The sequence below is a fragment of the Bufo gargarizans genome, chromosome 2 (genome assembly GCF_014858855.1).
Source record: "Bufo gargarizans isolate SCDJY-AF-19 chromosome 2, ASM1485885v1, whole genome shotgun sequence".
In the NCBI taxonomy this organism is placed as follows: domain Eukaryota; kingdom Metazoa; phylum Chordata; class Amphibia; order Anura; family Bufonidae; genus Bufo; species Bufo gargarizans.
Window position 1 is genome coordinate 648569091 of NC_058081.1, and position 27944 is coordinate 648597034.

General features: G+C 44.4%; 1 long non-coding RNA gene across 1 annotated transcript in view; it reads left to right on the forward strand.

The window, feature by feature from the left end:
- The window catches only part of LOC122926904, a 45820-nt gene extending 34970 nt beyond the window's left edge, over positions 1-10850 (forward strand). The window contains exon 3 of the long non-coding RNA XR_006387729.1: positions 10167-10850. This is a non-coding gene — a long non-coding RNA (uncharacterized LOC122926904). The remainder of the gene's footprint in view (positions 1-10166) is intronic.
- Positions 10851-27944: the final 17094 nt, after the last annotated feature.

Sequence of the window (27944 nt, forward strand, 5' to 3'; positions counted from 1 at the left end):
CTAGGAGGTGTGGCGGGAAACTTTAAAAAGGGGGGGTGTTGTAGAGTAACCGCCATTTTAGATTAAAATCAAACGCCACTCACCATGTCTGTGGATAAGCTGTTGGCCCGAATCAGGATGAAAGCAGAGGCACGGCGAAACGGTTGGTTGAGGGAGCAGTTAAGAGGCCTGCTGCAGGGGGCCCAGTTGAGGTGGACATCCCTGAAGAGGGGGCTTGAGCCCCGACGCAACCCCCAGGATCAGGCGCTGATTGCAGAGCCCATCTGGGGACCCTCCATGGCGGGGAGCAGCGCAGCAGGCTTCAGTGAGGCGCTCCCGCCGTGGGAGTAATCCCATGCAGCTGCGGGACACAGAGCAGAGTGGGGAGTTTACCCCTCCCCGCTCGCTGCAGCAAGTACGTCTGTGGAGCTTTCTGCCTCTAGGAGGTCCACTTGGCGTGGGAGCAGTTTAACAGGAGGATGAGCTGTGCAGGAGGCTGCCAGGGTCTTTTACAGGCCCGAAATGCTGCTGGATGAAGAAGACACCCCCCACATGGCAGGAGACATCTTGGAGAGTGGCCTGAGCTCACCCAGTGGAGAAGAGGCTGCGATTCCAAACTACAGGGTCAGCGTGGCAAGTACGTCCAGGATCCGTGACAACAGGAGCCGCGAGATACAGGAACAGTGGCTACAGGTTTCACAGCGTCCGTGCAGCCTGGTGAGATTTCATGGGGTCCTATTTTATGTCTTCTTAGCTGTCCGGGGGAGTGGGACGTCCGGGGGAATTTGGAAGGGGTCTAGGGCAGCTTTTGGGCTAACTGGCAGGGTGGTAGACGGGTTTAGGGGCCTGAGGGGTGTCACTGCTACCGGCTTGGGGAATGGGTCATGGGAGTGGGGTGTCCGACGTAATTTTTGCCCAGTAGATCAGAGATGTCAGTGTCGGTAGAGATTAAGGTGGGAGGGGGGAAGAATGGCAGGCCAAGGTTGGATGATGCGGCAAAGGGTGAAGTGTACGTGTGTTTTGAGGGTCCGTTGGGGGCGCACTTGAAACAGGAGGTTAGGGAGAGGATTTGGAAAGGGGAGTGGAAATTTGTGGAAATTTGCTCCCTGCTTCCTTTGTAGAGATTTAATTTGGATAGGGGAAAGAAGGATGAAGGAAAAAGGAGGTAGAGGAAAAGTGGCGGTATCGATTGATTTCACGCACGTTTTCAAACTGGTTGCAAGCATTTGCGATTTTGGCAAGCGTAATCGGGGAAAACACACCAAAATGCTGCTCAGTGCTGTTCTGTTATATGGATGCGATAGGGGAGGCGTACCAGGTTTTTGGGGGTACAGGTTGGCTGCAGTACAGTATGACAAGCAATTTAAGCAGAGGAAGATGGTGCGGCCCAACATACGTTGGGACCACAAGGATATTAGTCTCTGGTTAAGGGTTGAGGCTCCGGTGAGATCAGGGCAGCCCTTTTGAGGTAAGTCGGTGGGTCAGAACAGGGTAATGTTGCGGAGGTATCGGCAAAAGGATTGTGTTTCCTATTTAACGAGGGAAACTGTACATTTGGGGAAAAGAACATCACATATTGGGGTTGTTATATTGACGACGTTCTAATACTCTGGGATGGCACAATAAATGAATTTCACGAATTTGTGAAGAATCTCAATGATAACACAATAGGATTAAAATTTACAGCTGAAATAGAGAAAAGTAAACTAAACTTCCTAGATATATCTCTCACTCTAATAGAAGATGGGAGTATATCAACTGAAATTTACAGAAAGCCAACGTCGACTAACAGTCTCTTACACTGGTCAAGTTACCATCCACAACCTATTAAAAGAGGAATCCCAGTAGGCCAGTATCTTAGAGCAAGAAGGAATTGCTCAACTGAAGTAGCCTTTGAATGTGAGAGCAAAATATTGTATCAAAAGTTCCTAGAACGTGGATATCCAAAAAAAGTATTGCATAAAGCATACCGAAAAGCAAAAGTAAGAGAAAGAAGTGATTTATTATAAAATCGTAAAAAACCAACCACAGAAAAAATTGTGCGTTGTATAGGTACTTTTGACATAAAACAACGCAAAGTCAGTAATATCCCAAGGAGAAAATAGATGCTTTAAGGGAATTAGACAATAGGGGGGAGACAATTCTGGAAAAGGGTCGATCGTCAATATGGGTAGAAAAGATGGCACGGTTCCTAAATAGGTACCCAAATCAGGAGGCGAGGTTGATAGGTTGGGTTTTTACACTCCCTCTGTCTCGTCGCCGGGTGCCATTGTACATAAGAATCTGAGGTCGGCGCTAATTCATCCTGAGGTAGTTTCCAAAAAATTGGCCAAGGAGGTGGCGATGGGGCGTTTGGCGGGTCCATTTTCGGAGCTGCATCTGGCAAATTTGAGGGTATCTCTGTTGGGGGTTGGTCTCAAGAAAGAGTCGAATAAATTTTGGCTCATTCATCACCTTTCATTTCCCAAAGTGCAGTCAGTCAATAATGGTATTGATCCTGAATTATGTTCGGTGGTGTATACGTCATTTGATTTGGCTGTGGCTTGGGTAAGGATGTTGGGCCCGGGTACGTTATTAGCAAATACCAATATTGAGGCAGCGTCACGTTTGTTACTGTTTCATCCAGGTAGGTACATTGGATAATGTGGGCCACAAGTAGTGGCGAGACACCAGTTCTGTGGTCTTACGAATACCTGGGTGACCGGCCAGTTTGGAGTTTTGGTCCCACATTAGGATACATTTCCTTTTGGCAGATGGCACGAATGTTTTTCTGGGACGAATGTCTCTTACCGGGACAGGAGCCACTGTGATCAAGCGAGCAGGATTTACAATGAATTGGGGCTCCTCCTGCTGGTCTGCGAAATCAAATTACCTAGACAGAGCATCCTCCTTGATGTTTTTCTCAGCCGAGCGAAAGTGCAACTCGAAATTAAAATGAGAGAAGGAGAGGGTTCAGACACTGGGCTGTCTGCAGATATTTGATGTTCTTGTGATCCATGAATATTATCACCGGATGCTGGGCCCCCTCCAACAGATAATGCCACTCCTCCAAAGCAAGTTTTATGGTTAGAAGTTCTCTGTCACCTATACAGTAATTCCTCTCAGCCGGTGAGAAGAGTTTGGAGAAGAACCAACAGGTAAACATCTTGCCCTTGGAACCAGTCACGGTAGGAAAGATAAGGGAAGGAAACAGAACACGGCAAAGCAAACAAAACAACTGACTAGGCCCCAAATGCTAGGAAACAAAGGGGTCACCTCCTAGCAATCCCTAAAACACTTTCCCTAAGCTGCTATGCCCATGTGCATATCTCGATGGTAGATATGCACATGCCCACATAACACACTGAACCAAACCCTCAGCTGTAGGGAAGAGGGAAAGAGGCACCCAGCTCCCTCAACAACCGAAGGAGCTAGTGTCACCCTAGAGGCCTAGTCAAAATAGACACAGAAGGAACAAGGAAAAAGGACTTATCTAGAGATGTGTAGAAGCAGACGATCCACCAAACTTCCAGAGCTCACACAAGGCAGAACTATAACCCGCAAAGGCTATAGGGAGAGGGAGGAATAAATAGCCTCACCAATTACCTAAAGAGCATCACCTGGGAGGAGGTGGGATTCTGCTCAAACCCACAACAAAACAAACTGTCAGATTGAATCACGTGCAGCAACTCTGACAGATCTCCTCGGAACACCCATAGGGCAGGGCGTGACAGAACATCTCTGTAGAAGAACAGCACCGGCTCCTATGGAGGAGGCTTCAACTTCTAGAAAGAATTGGTGGGAGATCGCAGATGTAAGGGATGAAAAATTCTAGATGAATTGCCGATAGAAATTAGCGAATCCCAGGAATCACTGAATAGCCCGGCGACCCTGTGGGCAGGGCCAGTCCATTACTGCCTTTAACTTTTCAGGATCCATCTGCAACCTGGCATCTGAGATGACGTATCTGAGAAACGGTACAGTAGATTTTTCAAAAAGGCATTTATTGAGTTTGGCGTACAGACAATTTTTTCTACACCGCTGTAATACTAAACGTACATGCTTCCAGTGAGTGGTTAAATCCGGGGAATAGATCAGTATATCGTCCAGATACACTATTACACAGACATAAAGCAGGTCCCAGAATATGTCGTTTTCCAACTTCTGGAATACCGCGGGAGCATTGCACAAACTGAAGGGCATGACGAGATACTCGTAGTGTCCGTCACGAGTGTTAAAACCAGTCTTCCACTCATCGCCCTTTCGAATGTGGATAAGATTATATGCGCCGTGCAGGTCAAATTTAGTAAGGACCTTAGCTCCCCAGATCCTGTCGAAGAGTTCCGAGATTAGCAGTAGAGGGTATCAGTTCTTTATTGTGAACTTATTCAGACCACGATAGTCAATACAGGGCCATAAGGATCCATCTTTTTTTTTTGCACAAAGAAGAACCCGGCACCGCCTGGTGAAGTAGATTTCCAGATAAATCCCCTCTCAAGCTTTTCCTTAATGTATTCAGACATCACCACGAGGAGGAATGGTACCAGGCAGAAGGTGAATTGGACAATCCTACGGACGATGAGGAGGCAGGGTCTCTGCCACTTTCTTGCTGAAAAATTCAGCAAAACTGGCGTACTGCTGCAGGAGTCCTGGCAGGTCTACTGGTACAAGAGGCGAGGAAGCAGGTCGGACCTCCGATAGACAAATGGAATGACAAGACCAACAATGTAGAATCTGACTGGAGTTCCAGTCCAGAACCGGAAAGTGCTAATGCAGCCAGGGAAGACCAAGGATAACCGGATTCACAGGCGCTGGCAACATGTAGAAGGAAGTTGTCTCAGAATGCAGAACCACAATTTGCAGCTTAAGGGGCATAGTCATGGCAATCCCTGGTTCAGGGAGTGGCAGTCCATTAACTGAGACCACTGACAAAGGCGTTTTTTAAGACGGATGGTAGGAAGCTGGAACTGATGGACCAGAGCTTGCTGAATAAAATTACTGGCCGACCCAGAGTTCAGAAATGCAGGCACAGACAGTGTGACTCCCATGTGTGAAAGTTTCGGAGAGGACTTCTCTTTGTCTAGGACCACCTCTCCAACAGATCCTAGACATTGGCATTTAACGGCTTCTGGGGACAATTGCACATGAAGTGGGCCTTGCCACCACAATACAAACACAAGTTCTCTGCTTTGCGGCGTAAAAGTTCCTGGTCAGACAATCGAAGGCGCTCTATTTGCATGGGATCTTCAGGTGGGGTGAACACTAGAGGAAGGACTGGCCTATGGAAGGATAGAGTCAACCAAGGTGGCCTTCTGGTGCATGCGACCTCCTTAGCATGTTCCTTGAAGAGCATACATATCCTTGTAGCCAAGATGATCAGGTCATTCGGAGTAGGATGGTCGTGGCCAGCTAGTTCATCCTTAATCCATCCAGAAAGGCCCTCCCAGAACACCGCCAGCTGAGTCTCATTGTTCCATGCCAGCTCGGCAGCCAGGGTATGAAACTGGATGGCGTACTGACCCACAGACGAGGAACCCTGCCGTAGACGTAGCAGTGTTGAGGCAGCGGAGGAGGTGCGTTCGGGCTCTTCAAAGACCAGCCGGAAGGTAGCCAGAAAAGACTGCAGACTGGTAGTCTCAGGACATCCATGTTCCCAAACGGATTTGCCCAAGCAAGGGCCTCATCAGACAGCATGGACACGATGAAGGCAACCTTGGATTGGTCAGTGGGAAACTTCTGCCCATGCAACTCAAAGTGGAACAAACACTGGTTCAGGAATCCACAACAGGTTTTTGGATCTCCACCATAGTGTGAAGGCAGAGGGAGTTGCACATCAGTGGTACACAAATCCGAACTTACCGGTGTGGAAACTGCAGGAGTAGCAGCGTCTGACGACCCTGCAGTAGCTGGAGACGAGATGGCATCCAGACGAGCAGCAACATTTTGCAAGAACTGCATCAAGACATCCTGACGTTCGCTCTGGCGCTTTACTTCACGTAACAGTTCCTGGAAGACAGGCTTGGGATGACCAGTGGGGTCAAGGGCCTCAGTGTACTGTCACGGATCAGCGGGTGTGAACCCACTGTGCCACTGACTGGCTATACTCTGGAGGGGCGTGTCTAAGCAACTACCTGGTTTTCACTAGAGTCTCAGATGGTGAGGATTGACTTAAGGCATTAGGGTAGTTGCCAGGGGCAGCTGGTCCAGGTGGACTAGGAGATACCTGGGTAGGTACCAGAAGTACATGCGTAGTCAGGCAGGAGGGGTCGTTACCAGGAGAAACAGAGCAGTACCGAAGTATGAGGCAGAGGCGTAGTCAGACAGGCAAAAGGTTAGGGCAGGCGGCACAGATACAGGTCAGGCAGTCCAGATCAGCAACAGGAGAGACAAGGCAAGCAGGCAGGGATCAGATGATAAGCAGAGTCTAGGAACAAAGTATAAATCAGGAGCACACGAGAGTATCAGGAACCAGCAAACTCTAGGACCTTGACACTGAGGCCTCTGAGAAGAGGGCTGGGCCACTTAAATACCTGCAGGAGAGCCAGGGTCACCTGACCTAACTCATACAGCCCAGGGAGTGATGCGCTCCGCCCTTAGAGCAATGTAACATGAACCAGCCGAACTCATGCTGTGTCCAGCTGTGGAGCTGTGGAGTGGAATCCTCAAAAGCAATACCTCCTACAGAAACAGATCCCAGGACCGCAGCGGTGAAAATGAGAAGCACCGACCACAGGTCACCGCTGAGCGCGGCGCCGTGGACCACAGCGTTAAGTGGGGAACAGCGATGTACAGTAGCTGCTGTTACAGTTGTTAATAATTTTGATTTTGAGCTATTTTGTGAAGCAGCCCGGGGGTTGGTTTTGGGGCGTACTGCCACGGGCAATTATGTGCGGGAGGGTGGCCAGATTTGTGGGTGACTAAAGGATGGGTGAGAAATTTGGGTCTTCTAGAGCTTTTTCGAATTGTAATGGCGGTAGTGTTGTGGAACGATACGTTCACAAATAAAAAGATTTGTTTCCATTGCAACAATCTGGGGATAGTGCAGGCAATAAATAGTTTGTCTGCATCATCTTCCCCGGTGGTTAAGCTGTTACAATATTTAGTGCTACAATGCTCATCCATCCATGCCTGGGTAGTGGCGGTTCATGTTCCGGGAGTTTTTAATGGCATTGTAGATGCCCTTTCTCGTTCACAGTGGAAGTGTTTTCAACTGGCGCCAGGAGCGGATACCTAGAGGTTGAAGTGCCAAGCTTGTCTTTGGGAAGTCTTGGAAGAACAGAAATGGGGCTTTTACGGGTGTCATTGAGTCCTGGCATGTGGGCTGCGTACAGTAAATCCTGGGAGAATTGGGAGAGATGGTGTTCGTCATTATTATTATTTTTAGGTCACGTCAGGGAGGAGGGATGGTCTGTAGCACAGGTGCGTTGCGGGTTTAGCGTTTAGTTTTCGTTTACGGGGTCTTCCTGATTTTACAAAACGTTTATGGTTAGGCAAGGTTGGAGACAGGGTAAGCGGACAGTGAATTCCAGAAAGCGTGTTTTTTTTAAGTTATTGGTAGACATGGGTTCAAGTTTGGGGTCGGTTTGTTGCAGAGGAAGACATTTGACTTTGTTTGAGGTCCCGGGATGCGTACTTTGTCCAATTAGGTGTTTGCAAGAGTATGGAGGTGAGATCGGGAAGACACAAGGATGGATCATTTTTACAGCGGTTTCAATTCCTAGCGATTTTTGAAAGATGCTTAAAGGTATTAGGGATTAATTTGGCGGGTTATACAGGGCATTTGAGAAATATCAAAGCTAACGTGATGATTAAAAATCCCTTTATTATTTCAAATGGGTAAGGGTTCAGAAGTGCCCATAATTAAAAACGCAATGCCATATAGCTAGATACGGAAACAAAACAAGCTTCTACAAAAAACTTCAATGGGATACCAGAACAATAATAATGACAAATGAATGGATGAGGGAGAACTATCCCTATTAGGCCCTGGATATTTCTGAGCACAGGGTTGCCCCCTGATGGTGGAGGTTCCCTGCACCCATTCCTAAATCTATTATATCCCTGTTAGAACCCTACATAAGAAAAGATACCTAAAGAAATAGATAAACAAAAAATTATTATTAATAAATGACCCCAACGCGTTTCACCTACGCCTGGAAGTTCATCAGGGGGTTATGTGAAGTAATGATGGGTATAAACTAACAAATATTACCAAAAATAGAGATTGCCATAAATATATATATATAGGGATGAAATGAAATTTGCAAATGATAGCACTTGATATAAGGTAAATAACTAGAAGATGATACTTAGCTCCCGGATATGTAGTGGGACAAGATGCAATGAACCAGCGAAAAGATAATAGCCTATGAACAAAAACATCAAAGTGACCCAGTGTCCTATATAAAATAAAATAACATAGAGTGGTTAACATAGTTAACTAGATTGCTTACTGGTGCGGAGGGCCCACTCACATACGTCCGTCAGGATGCAGAGCTATGCAGCTAATGACTTGCGCCTTGGGGATCCAGGGTGGGATTGAGACAGCCCTGAGAATGTGGAGGGACGCGCAGACTTAAAGTTGCACATTGTTGGCAGTGGGAGGTCCTAGGAGTTGGTGGATATGGTGGTAGTTGAGAATGGGAGGGCCCCACGGGAGGGGCTGGACTCTCATGGGTGAACAGGAATTGAGTGCCTCCGAGCTGGCGTTCATCGGCTGGGGGCAAGATGGAGTTGCCAGTATATCTGGGTGAAATTATTTTATTGGGGCTTCTAGAACCTCCCTCGTCATTTATTCAGGTTATTGGGGGTTAATGTTAAGTTATTCATGTTTTGTTATTTATATTTTATTTAATAAAAATGGCTGCTGTGGCGGATTTTATTCCGAACGGTTGTCTGGCTTTTATTGGTGGTGGGATTAAGAAAGGTAAGGGGTTTTAGGGAGACCAGAGCAGTCTAACCAATACTTTAGTCATGCAGATGGGTCCCTGCATGACTAACAGAACTGCCTCTCATAGGCTTGACCTAAGCCTACAATGTTCAGGGCGGTGTAGAAACCAGCCATATTTGTACTCTGCTCAGAAGCCCAGGGCAGATGGGCGGGAAGTGCTCAATCTAAAAAAGGCAGCTACCCTCAATATATACTACAAGAAAATTTAGACTAGCACATCCATAGTTGCAGATGCACATCCATAAAGCTAGCATGCAGGAAGCAAACAAAAACAGGAATGGCAGCACAACATTTCACATACAAACATTAAAACTGGGAAATAGGGATTATACTATATTAAAGTGGGATTATACCTACTATAAATGAAAAGAATGCAAAGAACTTCTATTCTTTTTAATTTATAGTAGATATAATACCTCTTCAATTTAGTATAATCCCTATTTCCCAGTTTTATTGTTTACATGTGAAATGTTGTGCGGCCATACCTGTTTTTGTTTCCCTCTAATGAATAAACTTGCATGGTGATACATAGTGTACAAAAATAATAATATGTTTATTAGTGCTATATAGGGGATGGGGGTGAAAACCTACAAAAATCATAGGACACTGAGTCAAAACCGTCTGTCCAGATGGTACCACCTATTCGCGTATTGGCAGGGATCCTCCCACATATGGTGTGTTGGAGACCTACTGAGGTGTAACAACCAGATAGACGGACTAATATGTATGAAATAAAATTATATGTATATATCACCACCGCACTATAAATCGGATTAGATCCTCCGAGAGACAAAGTGCTGCCTATCAATAGTAATGTGTGCTGGTGGAGTACTACAGGAGTGGTATGACCTCTGGGATTGTATTTGTATTTTTACAAAGCACTTTGTCTCTCGGACAAAGTATAGCACTAATAAAGCACTATATAGCACTAATAAACATATTACTATTTTTGCTCCCTTTTAACGTCCTTTCTACTAATATTTGTTCTGTTTGATAATTAGGGACGTGCACCTCTTATACCTTGTTGTAGTATTTTGATACATAGTGTACACCATATTTAAAAGCTTATTTTTGTATAACTAGAAGTTATATCATTTTCTAGTAGGTATATTATTCCTCACTTTTTTTTCAAGATTTCTGCTTCTATCATGCTTACTTCTAGAAGATAAAAAAAATCTCTCCAGGTCATGTGATGATTTCTACAGTATAGTCAAATGTGATCATCCCATGACCAGCACTAATAATCCTTCTATTCCAGGTTGCTGGTGGGGTAGTGCTTCAGCATGCCGAATATGAAGAGCCTAGAAGCAGTGTAAAGATATAAAGGCCATGTCCACATGTCGCAATATTGAAAATCATTATAAAATCACAATGTGACTGAAAGCGCCCCCCGCAAGAAACGAAAAATGGCACGTTGTGTGACCACACAGGTTGCACATAGCTGGAATGGAGCGGGGTCACCTCACTTTAGATACAAGTGGAATTTACAAACACGGACAACTTCTCTCAACTCTCTAACTCTCATTCCTTTCGACGGGGAGAGGCCAATGTGACATTTTAATGTCTGTCATAAAAGTATTCCCTAGAAAACCTCTTGAAAAGTTCTGCTTCACAAACAAGGACATTGTATGGAATTATTTCCAGTCATACAGAAGTTCAGAGAAACATCTGGAAAATGTAGATTTCTTCATCCCTAGGAGGACCTATAAAGATTTACAGTTCAAGTAGGGGAATCATAAAGCGGGTCTAGATTACGCTGCTTGTAATCTATTCTATTCTAATGCCTATATAACAGCTGAGAGGCCTTAACGTTTCCCAGAGTTTGTACTGCAGAGCAGACACCAGCAGTTCATTCATATTACATTGTCTATGAGGCGGACATTATAACATAATCTGCTTATATAATAACACACAGCTGGACTGATGTCACTAAGAATCAGTGTACTCCGACAAGGGGGAAGAAGGGGGAGGTAAACCAGATGAGCATCTAACATAACCCAAGTTTCGGTGCATGTGGACAGATAAGTTTAAAGGGAATCTGTCAGTAGATTTGTACCTATGAAACTGGCTGACCTGTTACACGTGCGCTTGGCAGCTGAAGCTCAAGTATTGGTCCCATGTTCATATGTGCCTGCATTGCTGAGAAAAATGAAGTTGTAATGTGATGGACTTATGTCTTTTTTCAACCATATAAGACTACTTTCACACTGGCGTTTTGAGTTCCGTTTGTGAGATCCATTTCAGGGATCTCAGAAACATAGAAACATAGAAACATAGAATGTGTCAGCAGATAAGAACCATTTGGCCCATCTAGTCTGCCCAATATATCTGAATCCTATGAATAGTCCCTGGCCCTATCTTATATGAAGGATGGCCTTATGCCTATCCCATGCATGCTTAAACTCCTTCACTGTATTTGCAGCTACCACTTCTGCAGGAAGGCTATTCCATGCATCCACTACTCTCTCAGTAAAGTAATACTTCCTTATATTACTTTTAAACCTTTGCCCCTCTAATTTAAAACTGTGTCCTCTTGTGGTAGTTTTTCTTCTTTTAAATATGCTCTCCTCCTTTACCGAGTTGATTCCCTTTATGTATTTAAAAGTTTCTATCATATCCCCTCTGTCTCTTCTTTCTTCCAAGCTATACATGTTAAGGTCTTTTAACCTTTCCTGGTAAGTTTTATCCTGCAATCCATGTACTAGTTTAGTAGCTCTTCTCTGAACTCTCTCTAGAGTATCTATATCCTTCTGGAGATATGGCCTCCAGTACTGCGCACAATACTCCAAGTGAGGTCTCACCAGTGTTCTGTACAGCGGCATAAGCACTTCACTCTTTCTACTGCTTATACCTCTCCCTATGCATCCAAGCATTCTGCTGGCATTTCGTGCTGCTTTATTACATTGTCTTCCCACCTTTAAGTCTTCTGAAATAATTACTCCTAAATCCCTTTCTTCAGATACTGAGGAAACGGTTCAAAATGGATCAGTTCAGCCCCAATGCTTTCTGAATGGATAAGGATCAATGCTATATATGCCAGCATCGGTGAATACACCAATGTCGGCGTATTAATCCATTGTATGCCACAGTCAACGCTGACCGTTTCTACTCTAGGGGTGCATCAGGGGGTCTTCAAATGCGACATGGCAACTTAAAATGATCCCACAGAAATCTGCCTTCCAAAAACCATATGGTGCTCTTTCCCTTCTGAGCCCTGCGTTGTACCCATACAGCAGTTTACGACCACATGTGAAGTGTTTCTGTAAACTGCAGATTCAGGATAATAAATATTGAGGTTTGTTTGGCTATTAACCCTTGGTGTGCTACAGGAAAAAAATGATTAAAATTGAAAATGCAACTTTTGACATTTCACCTCCATTTTTCCCTAAATTCTTGTGGAACACCTAAAGGGTAAACAAAGTTAGTAAAAATCTGTTTTGAATAATTTGAGGGGTGTTGTTTCTAAAACGGTGCAGTTATCTGTTGTAAAGCCTTTTGTGGTGTGTATTAGTGGAAAAAGAAAATATATATTTGCAACTCAGCAGTGCAGTTATCTGTCCTAAAGCCTTTTGTGGTGTGTATTAGTTAAAAAAGAAAAAATATATTTGCCGATCAGCGGTGCAGTTATCTGTTGTAAAGCCTTTTGTGGCATGTATTAGTCATTTATGGGTGGTTTCTACTATGTAAGCCCCACAAAGTGACTTCATAATCTTAAAAATTTTAAGAATTGCTTCTAAAATTCTAAGCCTTCTAACGTCCTAAAAAAATAAAATGGCATTTACAAAATGATGCCAACATAAAGATTTTATAAGGGATCATTATCTGCCTTAAAAGCAAAGAAATTCAAATTTCAAAAATTGTGATTTTTTTTCCCCAAAATTTTCTGTAAATTTAGGATTTTTTTATAATATATATAAATAAAGGTAAAATATATTGATTCAACTTTTTCACTAACATAAAGTACAATGTGTCGTGAGAAAACAATCTCAGAATGGATTGGATAAGTAAAAAGTATTCCAGAGTTATTACCACATAAAATGACACGTCAGATTTGTAAAAAATCAGCCTGGGATTTAAGGTGAAAAGTGGCTTGGTACTGATGGAGTTAATCAAAGTGGTGAGCGTGTGGCAGTTGCAGAGAGAGCAGAGCCTCTAGGTGTAACGGCAACACCAGTGGCATAACTAGAACTTACTGGGCCCCACCCCTTTGTCTTCATAATGCAAATCTCCTATGGGCACCTTTGCTCTTAGTGCACACTGTGCCTAGGCACTAACTACACTGTGACCTGACATCACACAGCATCAGGTCATAGTGCACTCCTATGCACACTATTTCCGGTTCTGAAGCTGTGCACTGCCAGGACTAAAGAAGAAGACCAGAGAGCAATGAGTAATACCAGTGCTAGAACTAGAAGCACCATAATCACTGCTCCCTGAGAATAAATCCATTTGTCCTCCTCCTGGGCCCTTTCCTGAGTTTGGCCTCTGTAGCAGCCGCTTCCACTGCTTCCATGGTATGCCCCCGTTGCTCCTAGAGGCTCATTTGCATATATTAAAACATCATTTTTCTCAGCAATGCGGACGCATATGAACATGGGACCAACACAGATGCCTTCAGATGCCAAGAGCACATGCAATAGGTCAGCCAGTTTCATAGGTACAAATCTGCTGACAGGCTCCAAGGTGACTTTTTGGTGCAATGACCTGTCAGGTAAGAATCCCAAGGATTCCAACATGATCACTTGCAATTTTTTTCCGTATGGAGAAACATTTATGGTATGCAGTTTTGTAAGCGAAAATCAGGAGTGGATCACAATAGGAGAGAAAGTATAAAGGACAGATACAACTTCTTTTTAACTTTCACTCTTGGTTTTGGCTTCCAAAACGGAATCAGGAAACCTGAATGTGTGCCCCTATCCTTAGATGTCTCAGCGGTTGGGGTAATGTGATATTATCATGACTCTTACGCAAAGGAATTCCCTATAGCATCTTTGTAATATATCCTTATAACCTTAATTAGCAGTTTTAGGTTTTTCTGTTTATTTCAGTTCATATTTATTCTGTGAACTGTAAAAAAAAAACTACTACTACTACTAACGGAAACGGGACAGATCCGTTTTGCAGCCCATAGATTTCTATTATGACGGAATGAATAATAGAATGCCTCTAAAGGCATTCTGTTATGCATTCAATCATAGACTTGCATTATGGTCTGTGGTAACGGAATATACACCTTTTGTGGTGTGTATTAGCAGAAAAACAAAGAAGGAAGGGAAAACAGACATAAAACCACAAGAAATAATGATAAAAAAACCAAAACACAATAGTGAAAGATATTCAGATAACCCTAAAGTCAACATTGAGCCCTCTGGGTTTGAGAGTTTGTAACTCAAAGATCCAATAGAGTTCTCTTCTTTTTAAACGTATCGTCCTATCTCCACCCCTTCTGGACAAAGGCACTTGCTCAAGGATTCTAAATTTCAAATCTCGCTCACAGTGTCCTGCCTCCCTGAAATGTTTGGGCACAGGTAAATCCAGCCTCTGTTTTCTTATAGTATATCTATGCTGGTTTAGGCTGGATTTACAAAGGAATCCCCTCTAATCATGTAAGAGCAGTTAACACAATTGCATGTAGAGCCAAAATACGTGCTGCAATCTATTTTGGAGGACCCAACATCGGCCCTGACTAACTTATCTCCTAAATTGCAAATCCTATGAAAGGAGCACAAAGGAGGAACCCTGAATTCCTCTATATTGTCAAACCACTGGCCAAGATCGACCAGTGTTTCCTGACAATAGAGGAGACCTGGGGACTGCTGATACAATAGTCCGTGACAAAAGGAATCCTCGACACTACAGTCTTAGGCTTCCTAGGATCACTATCCTTCATTCTGGTTATAGTTTTACTAATACTCTCAGAAATGAGGCTCCTAGGATAGCCTCTAGTCCGAAACTTAGTAGCCATTTCTGATGCTGGATTGCCATCTTGGATGTGGGCGTCTATGTGTTCTATGTGACAAGTAGTCTCACGGGATGAGGAGTTTCCCACGCCTGCGCACTATGCAATTCCGGACGCCGACTGTGTCCTGCCGTCTCAAGCTGCATGTGAGGTTTTCTATTAGATTAATTACTTGTTTTTAATCAGCACGATCATGTACACTTTATTTGAATTATTGACCAATGATGTTGGGCACTGTAACTAGATGAATTTTTGACCGGAACTTCTGACACATAGCACTTTATGATATATAATCGCTTTTTTTTTTATATATAATCATGTTGACTTGATTTACATTGTTTTTAATAGTGGTTTTGTATAAATTGATGTATAATTATGTAATCACTTTTCTAATCATGTTTGCTATATAAACACTTGGGGCCAGATTTATCATGACTCTGACAGCTCACTCCACTTTCACATATGGCTAAAGTCAGTTTTAGCCAAGTCAGATTTATGATCGGCCCTTTACGACTGTAATAAATGTGGTTTGACGGTAGCAGTTTATCCGTCAGTAAGCAGCTTTACAAAAGTCGCACATCTTTACGAAAAAGTCGCACGTTTTTATGAAAAAGTCGCATGTTCTATTAAAAAGTCTAAGATAAGCATGGTCCTCACTGGAGTGAAATTTTTAGCGACTTTTTTGCGACTTTTTAAATAGTCGCAGTAGTAAATCTGTCTAGAGATTAATTTACATAAGAAAACACGCCCACTTTCAGAAAACTGGCGAGCATAGTGCAGAGCAGAAAAAAGACGCAAATTTTTGCGCAGTTTAAGCGATTGCGCAAAAATGTGCAACTTTTTCACTCCATTATTCTGACTTGAGCTAATGATAAATCTGGCCCTTGATGTTGCACTATGTACTATGGCTTGACAAAGGCTCCATGGAGTAAGCTGAAATGTTTCTGTCTTTCACATGGGTGAATAAAAATACCTGTTTTCACGAAGAGTGCTGCCTTGGCCTTTCCTGTATTTATCTAATAAGACCGGGTCCGTGGTCTGCTTCAAGGAATTGCACCGCTGTGGATTTGTGTGCTGCTCATCAACTTTTCCACACATGGTATAAAAATCTGCTATTCCTCTCTATCATAGGGAGTTCCTGTTATCCCGCCAAGGTTGCTATGTTTTTAGAAACTTGTCATGTGTCCTATTCAACCAACTGGACAATTCCTCAAATTGACAGATTTGCTCCACTTTCAGCTTCCACTCCTGAACCATAGGGAGATTCTCATCTAGCCAATGTAGGGGTATTAGCAAGCGTGCAATTGCGAGTAAGTGTGTAGTGAAATCCTTTTTGGAGGGTGAGTATTTCTTTATGGATCTAGGCATAACCAAGATTTCCATTGAAATCTCTAAATCTTTGTGTGTAATCTTTTGTATTGCTTCCTGTACCCCGACCCAGAAGGGGCGTATTTTTGTGCAGTTCCAACATAAATAGGACAGGGATCCGAATCCATCCTGGCAACGCCAACACTCTGATGTCCCCAATAAACCCCTTTGATATAAGAGTTTAGGCGTTCTATACCATCTGGATAATAAATTATAATGGCCTTCCTGCATATATATACAGGTCCTTCTAAAAAAAATTAGCATATTGTGATAAAGTTCATTATTTTCTGTAATGTACTGATAAACATTAGACTTTCATATATTTTAGATTCATTACACACCAACTGAAGTAGTTCAAGCCTTTTATTGTTTTAATATTGATGATTTTGGCATACAGCTCATGAAAACCCAAATTTCCTATCTAAAAAAAATAGCATATTTCATCCGACCAATAAAAGAAAAGTGTTTTTAATACAAAAAAAGTCAACCTTCAAATAATTATGTTAAGTTATGCACTCAATACTTGGTCGGGAATCCTTTTGCAGAAATGACTGCTTCAATGCGGCGTGGCATGGAGGCAATCAGCCTGTGGCACTGCTGAGGTGTTATGGAGGCCCAGGATGCTTCGATAGCGGCCTTAAGCTCATCCAGAGTGTTGGGTCTTGCGTCTCTCAACTTTCTCTTCCCAATATCCCACAGATTCTCTATGGGGTTCAGGTCAGGAGAGTTGGCAGGCCAATTGAGCACAGTAATACCATGGTCAGTAAACCATTTACCAGTGGTTTTGGCACTGTGAGCAGGTGCCAGGTCGTGCTGAAAAATGAAATCTTCATCTCCATAAAGCTTTTCAGCAGATGGAAGCATGAAGTGCTCCAAAATCTCCTGATAGCTAGCTGCATTGACCCTGCCCTTGATAAAACACAGTGGACCAACACCAGCAGCTGACATGGCACCCCAGACCATCACTGACTGTGGGTACTTGACACTGGACTTCAGGCATTTTGGCATTTCCCTCTCCCCAGTCTTCCTCCAGACTCTGGCACCTTGATTTCCGAATGACATGCAACAGTCCAGTGCTGCTTCTCTGTAGCCCAGGTCAGGCGCTTCTGCCGCTGTTTCTGGTTCAAAAGTGGCTTGACCTGGGGAATGCAGCACCTGTAGCCCATTTCCTGCACACGCCTGTACACGGTGGCTCTGGATGTTTCTACTCCAGACTCAGTCCACTGCTTCCGCAGGTCCCCCAAGGTCTGGAAACAGTCCTTCTCCACAATCTTCCTCAGGGTCCGGTCACCTCTTCTCGTTGTGCAGCGTTTTCTGCCACACTTTTTCCTTCCCACAGACTTCCCACTGAGGTGCCTTGATACAGCACTCTGGGAACAGCCTATTCGTTCAGAAATTTCTTTCTGTGTCTTACCCTCTTGCTTGAGGGTGTCAATGATGGCCTTCTGGACAGCAGTCAGGTCGGCAGTCTTACCCATGATTGCGGTTTTGAGTAATGAACCAGGCTGGGAGTTTTTAAAAGCCTCAGGAATCTTTTGCAGGTGTTTAGAGTTAATTAGTTGATTCAGATGATTAGGTTAATAGCTCGTTTAGAGAACCTTTTCATGATATGCTAATTTTTTTTGATAGGAATTTGGGGTTTTCATGAGCTGTATGCCAAAATCATCAATATTAAAACAATAAAAGGCTTGAACTACTTCAGTTGGTGTGTAATGAATCTAAAATATATGAAAGTCTAATGTTTATCAGTACATTACAGAAAATAATGAACTTTATCACAATATGCAAATTTTTTGAGAAGGACCTGTACATGACGAAAAACCATGTGATGTTGCCAAAACACTCCTGGCCTCCTCGTCTGACAACATCAGACCTAGCTCTTTCTCCCACTCCCCTAGGAAAGGGGGTTTGATCTCTCTCCCCTGGCTCCCCAGCAGCGCATAAATGAAAGAAATCTTCCTAGATTTCAAAGTTGTGGAGACGATTATCTTTTCAAAAGGGGTCAATGAGTCTCTTATGTCATATTTCTTCAGAGCAATGTGGCAGATTGTTCTAAAGTAGGACCGACAAAGGGTCAGAGAGGTTGGTGGTATTAAGTGTGCAAGGAGAGCTTCACGGAGTGGGAACCGAGGATTCTTGAAAAATTAGAGTGGTGGCCATAAAAAGATTCCAGAGTTTCCGGTATATCCCTAGAGGCGTTCCTATAAGGACTGGTAAGAGACTAGCCGGCATCAGTGGGGAAAGTTCTTTAATATGAGCAGTGCGCAGTTTATGCCATGCTTCCCATAGACCCCTCAAAATAGGATCGCAACTCTCGGGATCAGGGGAAATCATGTGAGGCAACCACAGGTATCTCTGAAATAATGGACCTGTGGCGAATTCCACTAACTTAGTTACATCAGTCTGTCTTCTTGGATCTACCATTTCTATCCATCTATTTAGTTGTATAGCCTGATAATATAATCGAAGATCGGGCATCCCCAATCCTCCCTCTTCCGGACTCCTGGTTAAAACCTAATACGAGATTCTGGATTTTTTCTTGTTCCAGAGATAGCTTGAGAAGGCATGTTTAAGGTCTAGAAAGAAGCTTTTAGGTAAGCTAATTGGGACCATCTGGAGTGTGTATAAGATCTTGGGTAAGACGTATGCTTTAAGTACGTTCTTCCGGCCCATCCACGATAGAACGGAATGTCAGATTTCTTTAAGAGCTCCTTAACTGTTAATATCAGGTGAATATAATTCACCTCATATAGGTCCCTAACATCACTAGGAATCTTTATGCCTAAGTAGGTCAATGGTCTTTTCGATATTGGAAAAGGAGAGACCTCACCCAGGCTAGAAAGTTCTTCACTGGATAGCATTATGTTTAACAGCTCAGATTTAGTAGCATTGACTTTGAAGTCCAAAAATAAGCTGAACTCAATAAGTTTATCATTTAGGGCTTAGATCCCTACTCCTGGGTTAGTAACTAAAAATAGGAGGTCATCTGCGAATGCAGTACATTTGAGATCTCTCTCACCATATTGGATTCCTTTAATCAATGGATCTTGGCGAATTGACTGAATTAATGTCTCAATTACCATAACAAATAGAGAGGGGGACAGGGGGCATCCCTGTCTCGTTCCATTCGAAATCTCGAATGTGGGTGACATAATCCCATTGACTCTTAGTTTTGCATGTGGCTGACTATATAACCAAAGAATTGCTTGTATAAACATGTCAGGGATATTATATTTGCGAAGTGTTTGTCTCATAAAAAAGCCAATTAACCCTGTCAAATGCTTTTTCAGCATCAATACTTAACAGGACCAATGGGAATTTCTTCCTATGAGCCACGTGGATAGAATGAAAAATCCTGTGGGCATTGTCCCTTCCTTCTCTGCCCTTCACCAATCCTGACTGTTCACATCTTACAAGCATCGGTAGCACAGAGCTGAGTCTCAAGGCCATTATTTTTGCCCATATCTTAAGATCAATGTTCAATAATGAAATCGGCCTGTAACTACCACAGCTCATTGGATCTTTCCCTTCTTTGGGTATGAGCACCACAGACAAATTCTGTGTCTGCCTGGGAGAATACCCCCCTCTCAGCAGTCTATTACAAACTTCTGTGAAATGTGGGATCAGGCTTTCCTGAAACTTTTTAAAGTATAAAAGAGGGAAACCGTCTGGTCCTGGGCTCTTACCCGGAGCAAAGCTATGGATTACTTTCTGTACCTCTGCTTGAGTGATTGACCTTGTGAGATGAGCTCCCAGTTCTTCCGAGAGCGAGGGTAAGTTTAGAGAACTTAAAAATGTGCAGTTATCTGTTGTAAAGTCTTTTGTGGTGTGTATTAGTGGAAAAAGAAAAAATATATTTGACGCTCAGACGTGCAGTTATCTGTTGTAAAGCCTTTTGTGGCGTGTATTAGTGGAAAAAGAAAAAATATATATTTGCCATTCAGCGGTGCAGTTATATGTTCTAAAGCCCTTTTTGGCGTGTATTAGTGGCACAAAAAAGTTTTTACCGTTGTGTGGTGAAGTTAGAAAATGACAGCCCTTTTTGGCGTGTATTAAAAAAAGGGCTTATTAGCCATTGTGTGCTGAGGTGAGAAAAAGTTTTTTGGGGTGTTTTAATGTTCTTTTTATTTATTTATTTAGTATGTCAGACAGAGAAGTGCCAGGCCATGCACAGGGGAGTGGCAGAGGCCTAAATGTTTCTGGCGCAGGCAGACGTCGCAGCAGAGTAGGGGTGTGTGGCAGAAGGGGTCGCAGAGAGAGGCCTGAGCTCCCGGTGTCATCTAGCGGTCGTGTCTTGATCAGCAACCCAGCAGTCATCCACTTCGTCCCAAGTGACATCAGACACCCACATCCAAGAGTCGTTGGGGATCCAGCGGCGGAGCCAGCAAGTCACTAGCGTGGACAGGAGTCAGCACGGTGGGAAGTAGTGGTGCACAGGTCCACGAAGGCAGCGGCGGTAGCAGTCAGTCAGTGCGTAGTGTTGGGGGTAAAAATCACCTACTGGGTGGTGTGGCAGTTTTTTGTTAAGCCGCCGGAGGAGGTGAACATGGCCATATGTAGAATCTGTGGGCAGAAGGTGAAGCGTGGCCAGGGTGCCAATGTTGGCACCACGGCCCTGTGTCAACATATGCAGCGTCACCATTAAGTGGCCTCGGAGAATCGTGGCTCCCATATGGTGGTACAGCCTGCCGCAGCAACCGCTGCATCACCCAGTGGCACACACCCGGTTTCAGGCAGTCACGTTTCCACCACCTCAGCCGAAGGGAGCTGTCTGTCGTTCCCATCATCAAAAGGCAGTACCAGCCCTGCACACACATGTAGAACAGAAGGTGGGCCAGTCCTTGAGAATGTCGAGGTCTGCCAAAGTGCATGGCAGCGCCGACGTGTGGAGCTACAGTCAGGGACAATACATGTCCTTTACGGCCCACTGGGTAAATGTTTTCCCTACACAGCCACACCAGCAACTTGGCCAGGTGACGGCACTTCCGCCTCCATGCCGTTGGTCCTGCAACAATGTCCGACTCTGCCTCCTCATCCTCCACTGTGACCTCAGCCTCCACTGAAGGGACAATTCACAGTGCCCCTCCAGCATACTACGTTCAGGGCATGGCGGTGTCACACTGTTCTGCACCTCGTCTGCCTGGGCAAAAGGAGTCACACAGGGGAGGAACTGTTCCTTGTCCTTCATCAAGAAATCGAATCCTGGCTTTCCCAGCGCCAACTGAAAATCGGAACAATGGTGACCAACAACGGGAAGAACATGGTGTTGGAGCTGCGTCAATTAATGCTGAGCTATGCGCTCTGCATGGCACGCAAGCCCAATCTGGTTGTCAAGCGGTTCCTGAAGTCTTCCACCCATCTGCAAGACATCCTAATAATGGCAAGGAAATTTTGCATGCACTTCAGCCACTCGTACACCGCAAAGCAAACCCTCCTTGAGCTGCAGAGGCAGAACGGCATCCCCCAACATAGGCTGATATGCGACGTTTCCACCCGTTGAAATTCCACCCTCCAAATGTTGGACCGACTGTACGAACAGAGAAAGGCCATAAACGATTTCTTGATGATCCAAATTGACAGTTGTACTCCCCTGTGTAACTTCGATGTCAGCCAGTGGCAGCTCATGCGTGACACCTGCCATTTGCTCAGGCCCTTTAAGGAGGCCACGTTATTTGTCAGTTGCCAGAACTACGGGATAACCGATACCATTCCACTGCTTCATGTCCTGGAACAGATGCTGGTAATTCTGGCTGGTCAGGAGACTGGAGACGTGGTGCCTAGATCTCATGGTCATATGAGCCCTGTGGGGCTGAACTGGAGGAGGAGGACATTGGAGCACAAGCAATGTGTAGCGAAATGGGTGTTTTTTTTACCTAGGTGAGAAGAGAGGAGGAGCAGGACCAGCCAGAGGAGCTACAGGGTGATGAGGCAGAGGACCCAGACACACCGTGGCAGTATGCAGTGGAGATGGAGGTAGGGAATCCCTCTGAGTCACTTCTGCAAATGGCCCCCTGCATGCTCACTTGCTTGGGTAGTGAAAAGCAAATTGTCACCATTCGGCAGAGGGATGACTTCTGGGTCTCCACCTTGTTGGACCCTCGCTACCGGTCCAAAATGGGGGCTTTTTTTTACACCCACTGAGAGGGAGGACAAACTGAACTACTATAGAGATATCCTATGTAGTCAGTTAGCCGCTGCCTATCTGCGCCATCGTCTATCCTCTCGTAGGTCTGCGCTCAAGTTCCACTGCCATTGCTGCTGGGGAGGGATGGGGTGGCAGGAGCAGTACCAGCTCCATCAGCAGAGTCTAGAGTCGCTTTTTTCACCCGCATAGTGAGGAAACTACTTTCCACTCACCAATGTCTGATGCATCAGACTAGATCATCCATGGTGTCACACCACTTTGACAAATGAGACCAGTTTCTTCTGGCTACCTTCCTCAGCTGCTATTCTGATGCTGCTATCCACCTGATGCCACACATCTGATGCCAACTGCTCCTTCTTTCACCCACCATCTTCAGCTGGTACTGGTATTGCCACCCACCTCCACACTATGTCACCTTGCCACTCTGTGGCCTCCTGATGCTGCTGCCACCTCCACACTATGTCACCTTGCCACTCTGTGATCTTCTGATGCTGCTGCCACCTCCACACTGTCATTGTGCCACTCTATGGCCTCATGATGCTGATGCCACCTCCAGACTCTGTCATTAGGCCACTCTGTGGCCACCTCATGCTGCTTCCACCTCACCACTATGTCATAGGGCCACTGTGGACTTCTCATGCTGTTTCCACCCTCCCCACTTCATGACTGGGCCACTATTTTGCCTTTCGGCCTGGCTGACATCATCATTTATTTGACCCTTCTGTTCTGTCAGAAGGAAGGAAGAATTAAACGCACAACAGATCCTGTCTGTGTAGCAGCTGTAAGGCTTGTATGGTCCCATCAGAATTGGCTTGTGATTTGGTAGCCAAAAGCAGGAGTGGGTACAAAACACAGAACACATGCAAATATTCCATTCACGTGTCATCTCTGTTTTGGATCCACTCCAGTTTTTTTGGCATTAGCAATACTGATGGATAACTGACCAAATGCTGATCGAGTGAAGGCGGATGCTCAACAGACAGGATCCGTTTTTTGTGGCTTATTGTTCTGATGGATCATAGGAAGGGCAAAATTATCAGTAACGTCAACACAAACTTACTGCTGACACCCTCTCCACTCTTTCGGGGTCTCTACTTGCATAAGCGTTTAAAAAAAGACGGTGTAAAAGGAGTGCGCTTCTTCTTTGCGCTAACATCGACCTGTAAGGCTGAGTTCATACTTGAGTTATTTGGTCAGTTTTGGCCCCGTGACTGCACAAATAAGTGAAGTGTGCAGTGATTCTAAGAGTGACATCTATCATCTGTATGTTATACGGACTCACAGTATTATTTTACTACCAAAGCAGACTCCCTATGCGTGTTACTGCAAGGCACAGTGTTCTACACCACTATAAAGGCTCTCTGCAGCCAAGAAATAGCCATTTTTAACGTGAGTCCCAAAAATTTGGTGAACCGGAGAATCGAATTTTAGAAACATTCTCTCATCTCTAGTTGGCAGGTATGACATTAGTGATGTAGTAACCGCACAGTGGGTGCTTGTTTCTGCCATGACCTGTTCGTCTTTAATTAAATACTATAAATGCACCTTCGCTGCCAAACGGGATGTAGTTCTGCATTCAGATGGTTGTGGTCTGCCCACTCTAATTAGCTGGCGTAGGAGTGTTGTCATCATCATTTCAGCATAGTAGTCATTATAAATGGAAGTAACGGAAGTGGCTATTTCTGCAGCTACATACATGAAGCCAGCCTTCTGACAATAGTATGGCTCTTGTTTTATGACGACTTATTTACAGCTGATTAATAGGAAAACATAAAGTCTGTTTCTTCTGTTCTTCTGTTGCTATTGTTCAAGTTTAGCATTAAACTTTGAAAATAGAAGTTTCTCTGCAGACTGACATGTGTTGTGCAGAACAAGTAGGTAAGAGCTGTTCCCTTCCATTGCTGTGCTCAGGGAAAATATGCTCCTACACACACTCCATAGTAACCAGGCAGAGTGGTAATGGAGCACTAAACAGGTTGATGGAGCTACTGTATATTGATAAATAATAATAACTAACCAGACCTGCACTACCCTCTCCCCGCTCTGTGTAATTCTATACCGCTCACTGCTCTAGACCACCAAGGATGCTGACATGCTGACATTTAATGGGCTTTCCAAAAATATTTTATGGGTTTTCCTGTACCTTGGCTCTCATTCCGCCATCTCTAGGTCCTTGGCATGTTATCTTCTGGCTGAAGCAAGGACATATCAGTACACTGCTGTATATACTATATATCTGTACACACTGCATCTATTATACCTCATATATCAGTATACTGCTTTATATACCATATATCTGCACACTGCATCTATTACACCTCATACCTCACATATCAGTACATTGCTGTATATACCATATATCATGAAGAAGGGCTGGAATTGTCTCTGGTAGCCCGAAACGCGTAGACAAGACTGCTAATTTTGTAATCCTTGGATGAGTTTTTAACCGCAAGCTGAATAAACGCATATTCCTTTATCCAAGTGGAGCTGGATTTTCTCAACTTCTCTTTTTTTCTATTGCCGCCCGTACCTGACACAGGCTGTCCGTGCTCACAATCAAAGGAAGGGCAGGTGAGAGCTGCTACACTCCTCTTTTCCATACCATATATTTGTACACACTGCATCTATTATACCTTGTACCACACATATCAGTACACTGCTGTATATACTATATATACCTGTACACACCGCATGTATTATACCTTGAATCCCACATATCTGTACTCCGCTGTATATACCATATATCTGTACACACTGCATCTATTATACCTTGTACCTCACATACCAGTACACTGCTGGATAGTGTTGAGCGGCCGAATACCATGATCGGCCGAATACCAGTTCGGCTCAAGCATGGCTATGCTCGGCACATGGTGGTACTCGGCCGAGTACCGCATGTGCTCGAGCGCAATGCTCGAGTCTCCCCCCCGTATGTTTTGCGGCTGCTATGTAGCCAATAAACGTGCAGGTAAGCACTACCCTCACTGTAATGCCAGTAGCCATGTTGGGTAATGGCATTACAGTGATTGGCTGGCCAGAACGTGTCATCGTGTGCTATATAGCTCCCGATGACACGTGTTAGGCTCATTCAAAGTCATGGAGAGCTGAGCATAGGAAGCGAAAGACAGTGTAGGGAGTGTAATTGAATATTATTTCTGTACAAAAACGTTTCAGAGACCCAAAACTCCTTGTAAAGACTATTGTGTGTGACAGCAGCAATATATGTTTGTAGCGCAACCTGCGCTAAATTGCTCAGTGTTAGGGAGAGCTGTGCATAGGAAGGGACAGACAGTGTAGGGAGTGTAATAGGAAGATTTGTATACAAAAAACTTTTCAGAGACCCAAAAGTTATTTTAAGGACTATTGTGTGTGACAGCAGCAATATATATTTTTAGCACATCCTGTGCTAAATACTGTGTAATAGGTAGCTGCGGACCATTTCTCGAACCATTTCGGTGATGTTTCCATCAATTTCTGACATTTTCCTATGAACCAGGCACCCTCCCCACTTCAGAGCAGGGGGTACCTGGTTTAATGCTCAGGTTCTCCCATTGACTTCCATAATCGGTCGAGCACCCGAACATCCCGATGTGTTCAGCCCGAGCCCCCGAGCACTATGGAGCTCGATCAACACTACTGCTGGATTTACTATATATCTGTACACATTGCATCTATTGTACTTCCTACCTCAAATATCAGTACACTGCTGTATATACTACATATCTGTACACACAGCATCTATTATACCTCGTACCTCACATATCAGTACACTGCTGTATACACTATGTATCTGTCAACACTGCATCTATTATAACTCATACCCGCATATCAGTACACTGCTGTATATACCATATATCTGTACACACTGCATCTATTATACCTTGTATCTCACATATCAGTACACTGCATCTATTATGCATGTCACAAATGTATATCATCCCCTCTTCTTTTAACAAGAGATTTAGGAGACAAATGTTGTCCCATTCTTGTCTGTAGGATTCTAGCTGCTCAACAGTCCTAGGCGTGGCAGGCGCAGCACTAGGAAGTGCCTTTTGCGCTGTGGCATTAGCAGTATTCTGATATCTCTGACTTTTTAGTCTAACCAGACTGTCTATTACTCTGTAATTTCTCTAGCGCCGTTCTATGGAAACAGTAGGTTTAAAGAGCACACCAAATGCTTGAAATAACTTCTTTATTAACTTCAACTTTTCTTTAGATATAACACTGCCACCTCCGCAGTAGATAGTCCATTTCCAAAACACGTGTTGAATAAAGTATCACAAAATGGCGGTATGCATAAGATGGTGGTTCAACTGTTCAATCTTGTTATTCAACATAAAATGGTGTATATATTTCTATCTTGAGTATCTGTACTCTCACTTTAAGTTATTTAACCCCTTAGTGACCACCCATACGTGTTTTTACGGCAGTCACTAAGGGGCCTTGGGCTGGAGCGCCGCCTTTTTACGGCGGCACTTTAGCCCGAGTTAACGCTAAAATCAAGCGTTGTAGCTCCGTGCCCGCAGCTACCGGAGGTAGCTGAGGGCTCGGGGCAGTGATCAGAGACCGTGACAAGCATTCTCTGATCACGTGATCACCGAAAATGATGCCTGCACTAAAACTTTCTCCCTCCTCTCATGTAAGAGAGGAGGGAGAAAGTCTCTGGTGCTAGGATCGGGTCCCCCAGCAGTTCTGTCCCTAAGCTGGGTCCCAATCCTCACCCCCCCTTACCCTCAAGGAAGATAGCGGCGGCGGCCCGGCGCATGTGCAGACTGAAAGCCGACCGCCGCCGCTCACTGTAAGGTCTCTCTCCTCAGGAGAGGAGAGAGAAGTTCAAGTTATGCCCCAATAGGGTCCCCCAGCACCCCGATCGGGGCAATTTGGCCCTCAGCTATATTTTAATAAAGTTATTAGGGCGCCCCCCCCCCATCTAATAAAAAGAAAGACGGTGCAGGCATGCGCACTGTTACTGTGCTGAAGATCTGCCTTCAGCACAGTAACCATCAGGGACCAATAATAATGGTCCCTGATCATGTGGTCTCCATGATAAACCTATCATGGAGATCACATCCATTATATTTACAAAACAGAGCCAAGACAGGGGCTGCGCTTCTCTCTCCCCTCAGCGCAGTGGTTCTGTGAGGAGAGAGAGATCAGACTTCTGTCCTGGCTCTGTGAATAGATACTGTGAAAATAAAAAAGAAAAAAAATCAAATTATAAACTGTCCATCAGTAACTGGAGGTCAGTCGGTGTGCGTGATTAGGCGTCCGTCATTAGACGTCTATTAGTTACAGTCAATTATCTTTATTAGGGACCCTGTGTCCATCTGTTACTGGCGGTCAGTGGGTGTCAGTCAGTGGGTGGGTGTCAGTCAGTCGGTGGGTGTCACTCCGTCAGTCAGTGGGTGTCACTCCGTCAGTAATTTCTTTCTGAGCTGTACAGAAAAAAAAAATGGCTCGGAAATTGTTAAGTGCGGAGCAGGCATATGAATTTCTCTGCTCTGACCACTCTGAATCTGGCACCGCTTTAGAGGTGGAAATATTTTCAGATAGCGGGGACTCTG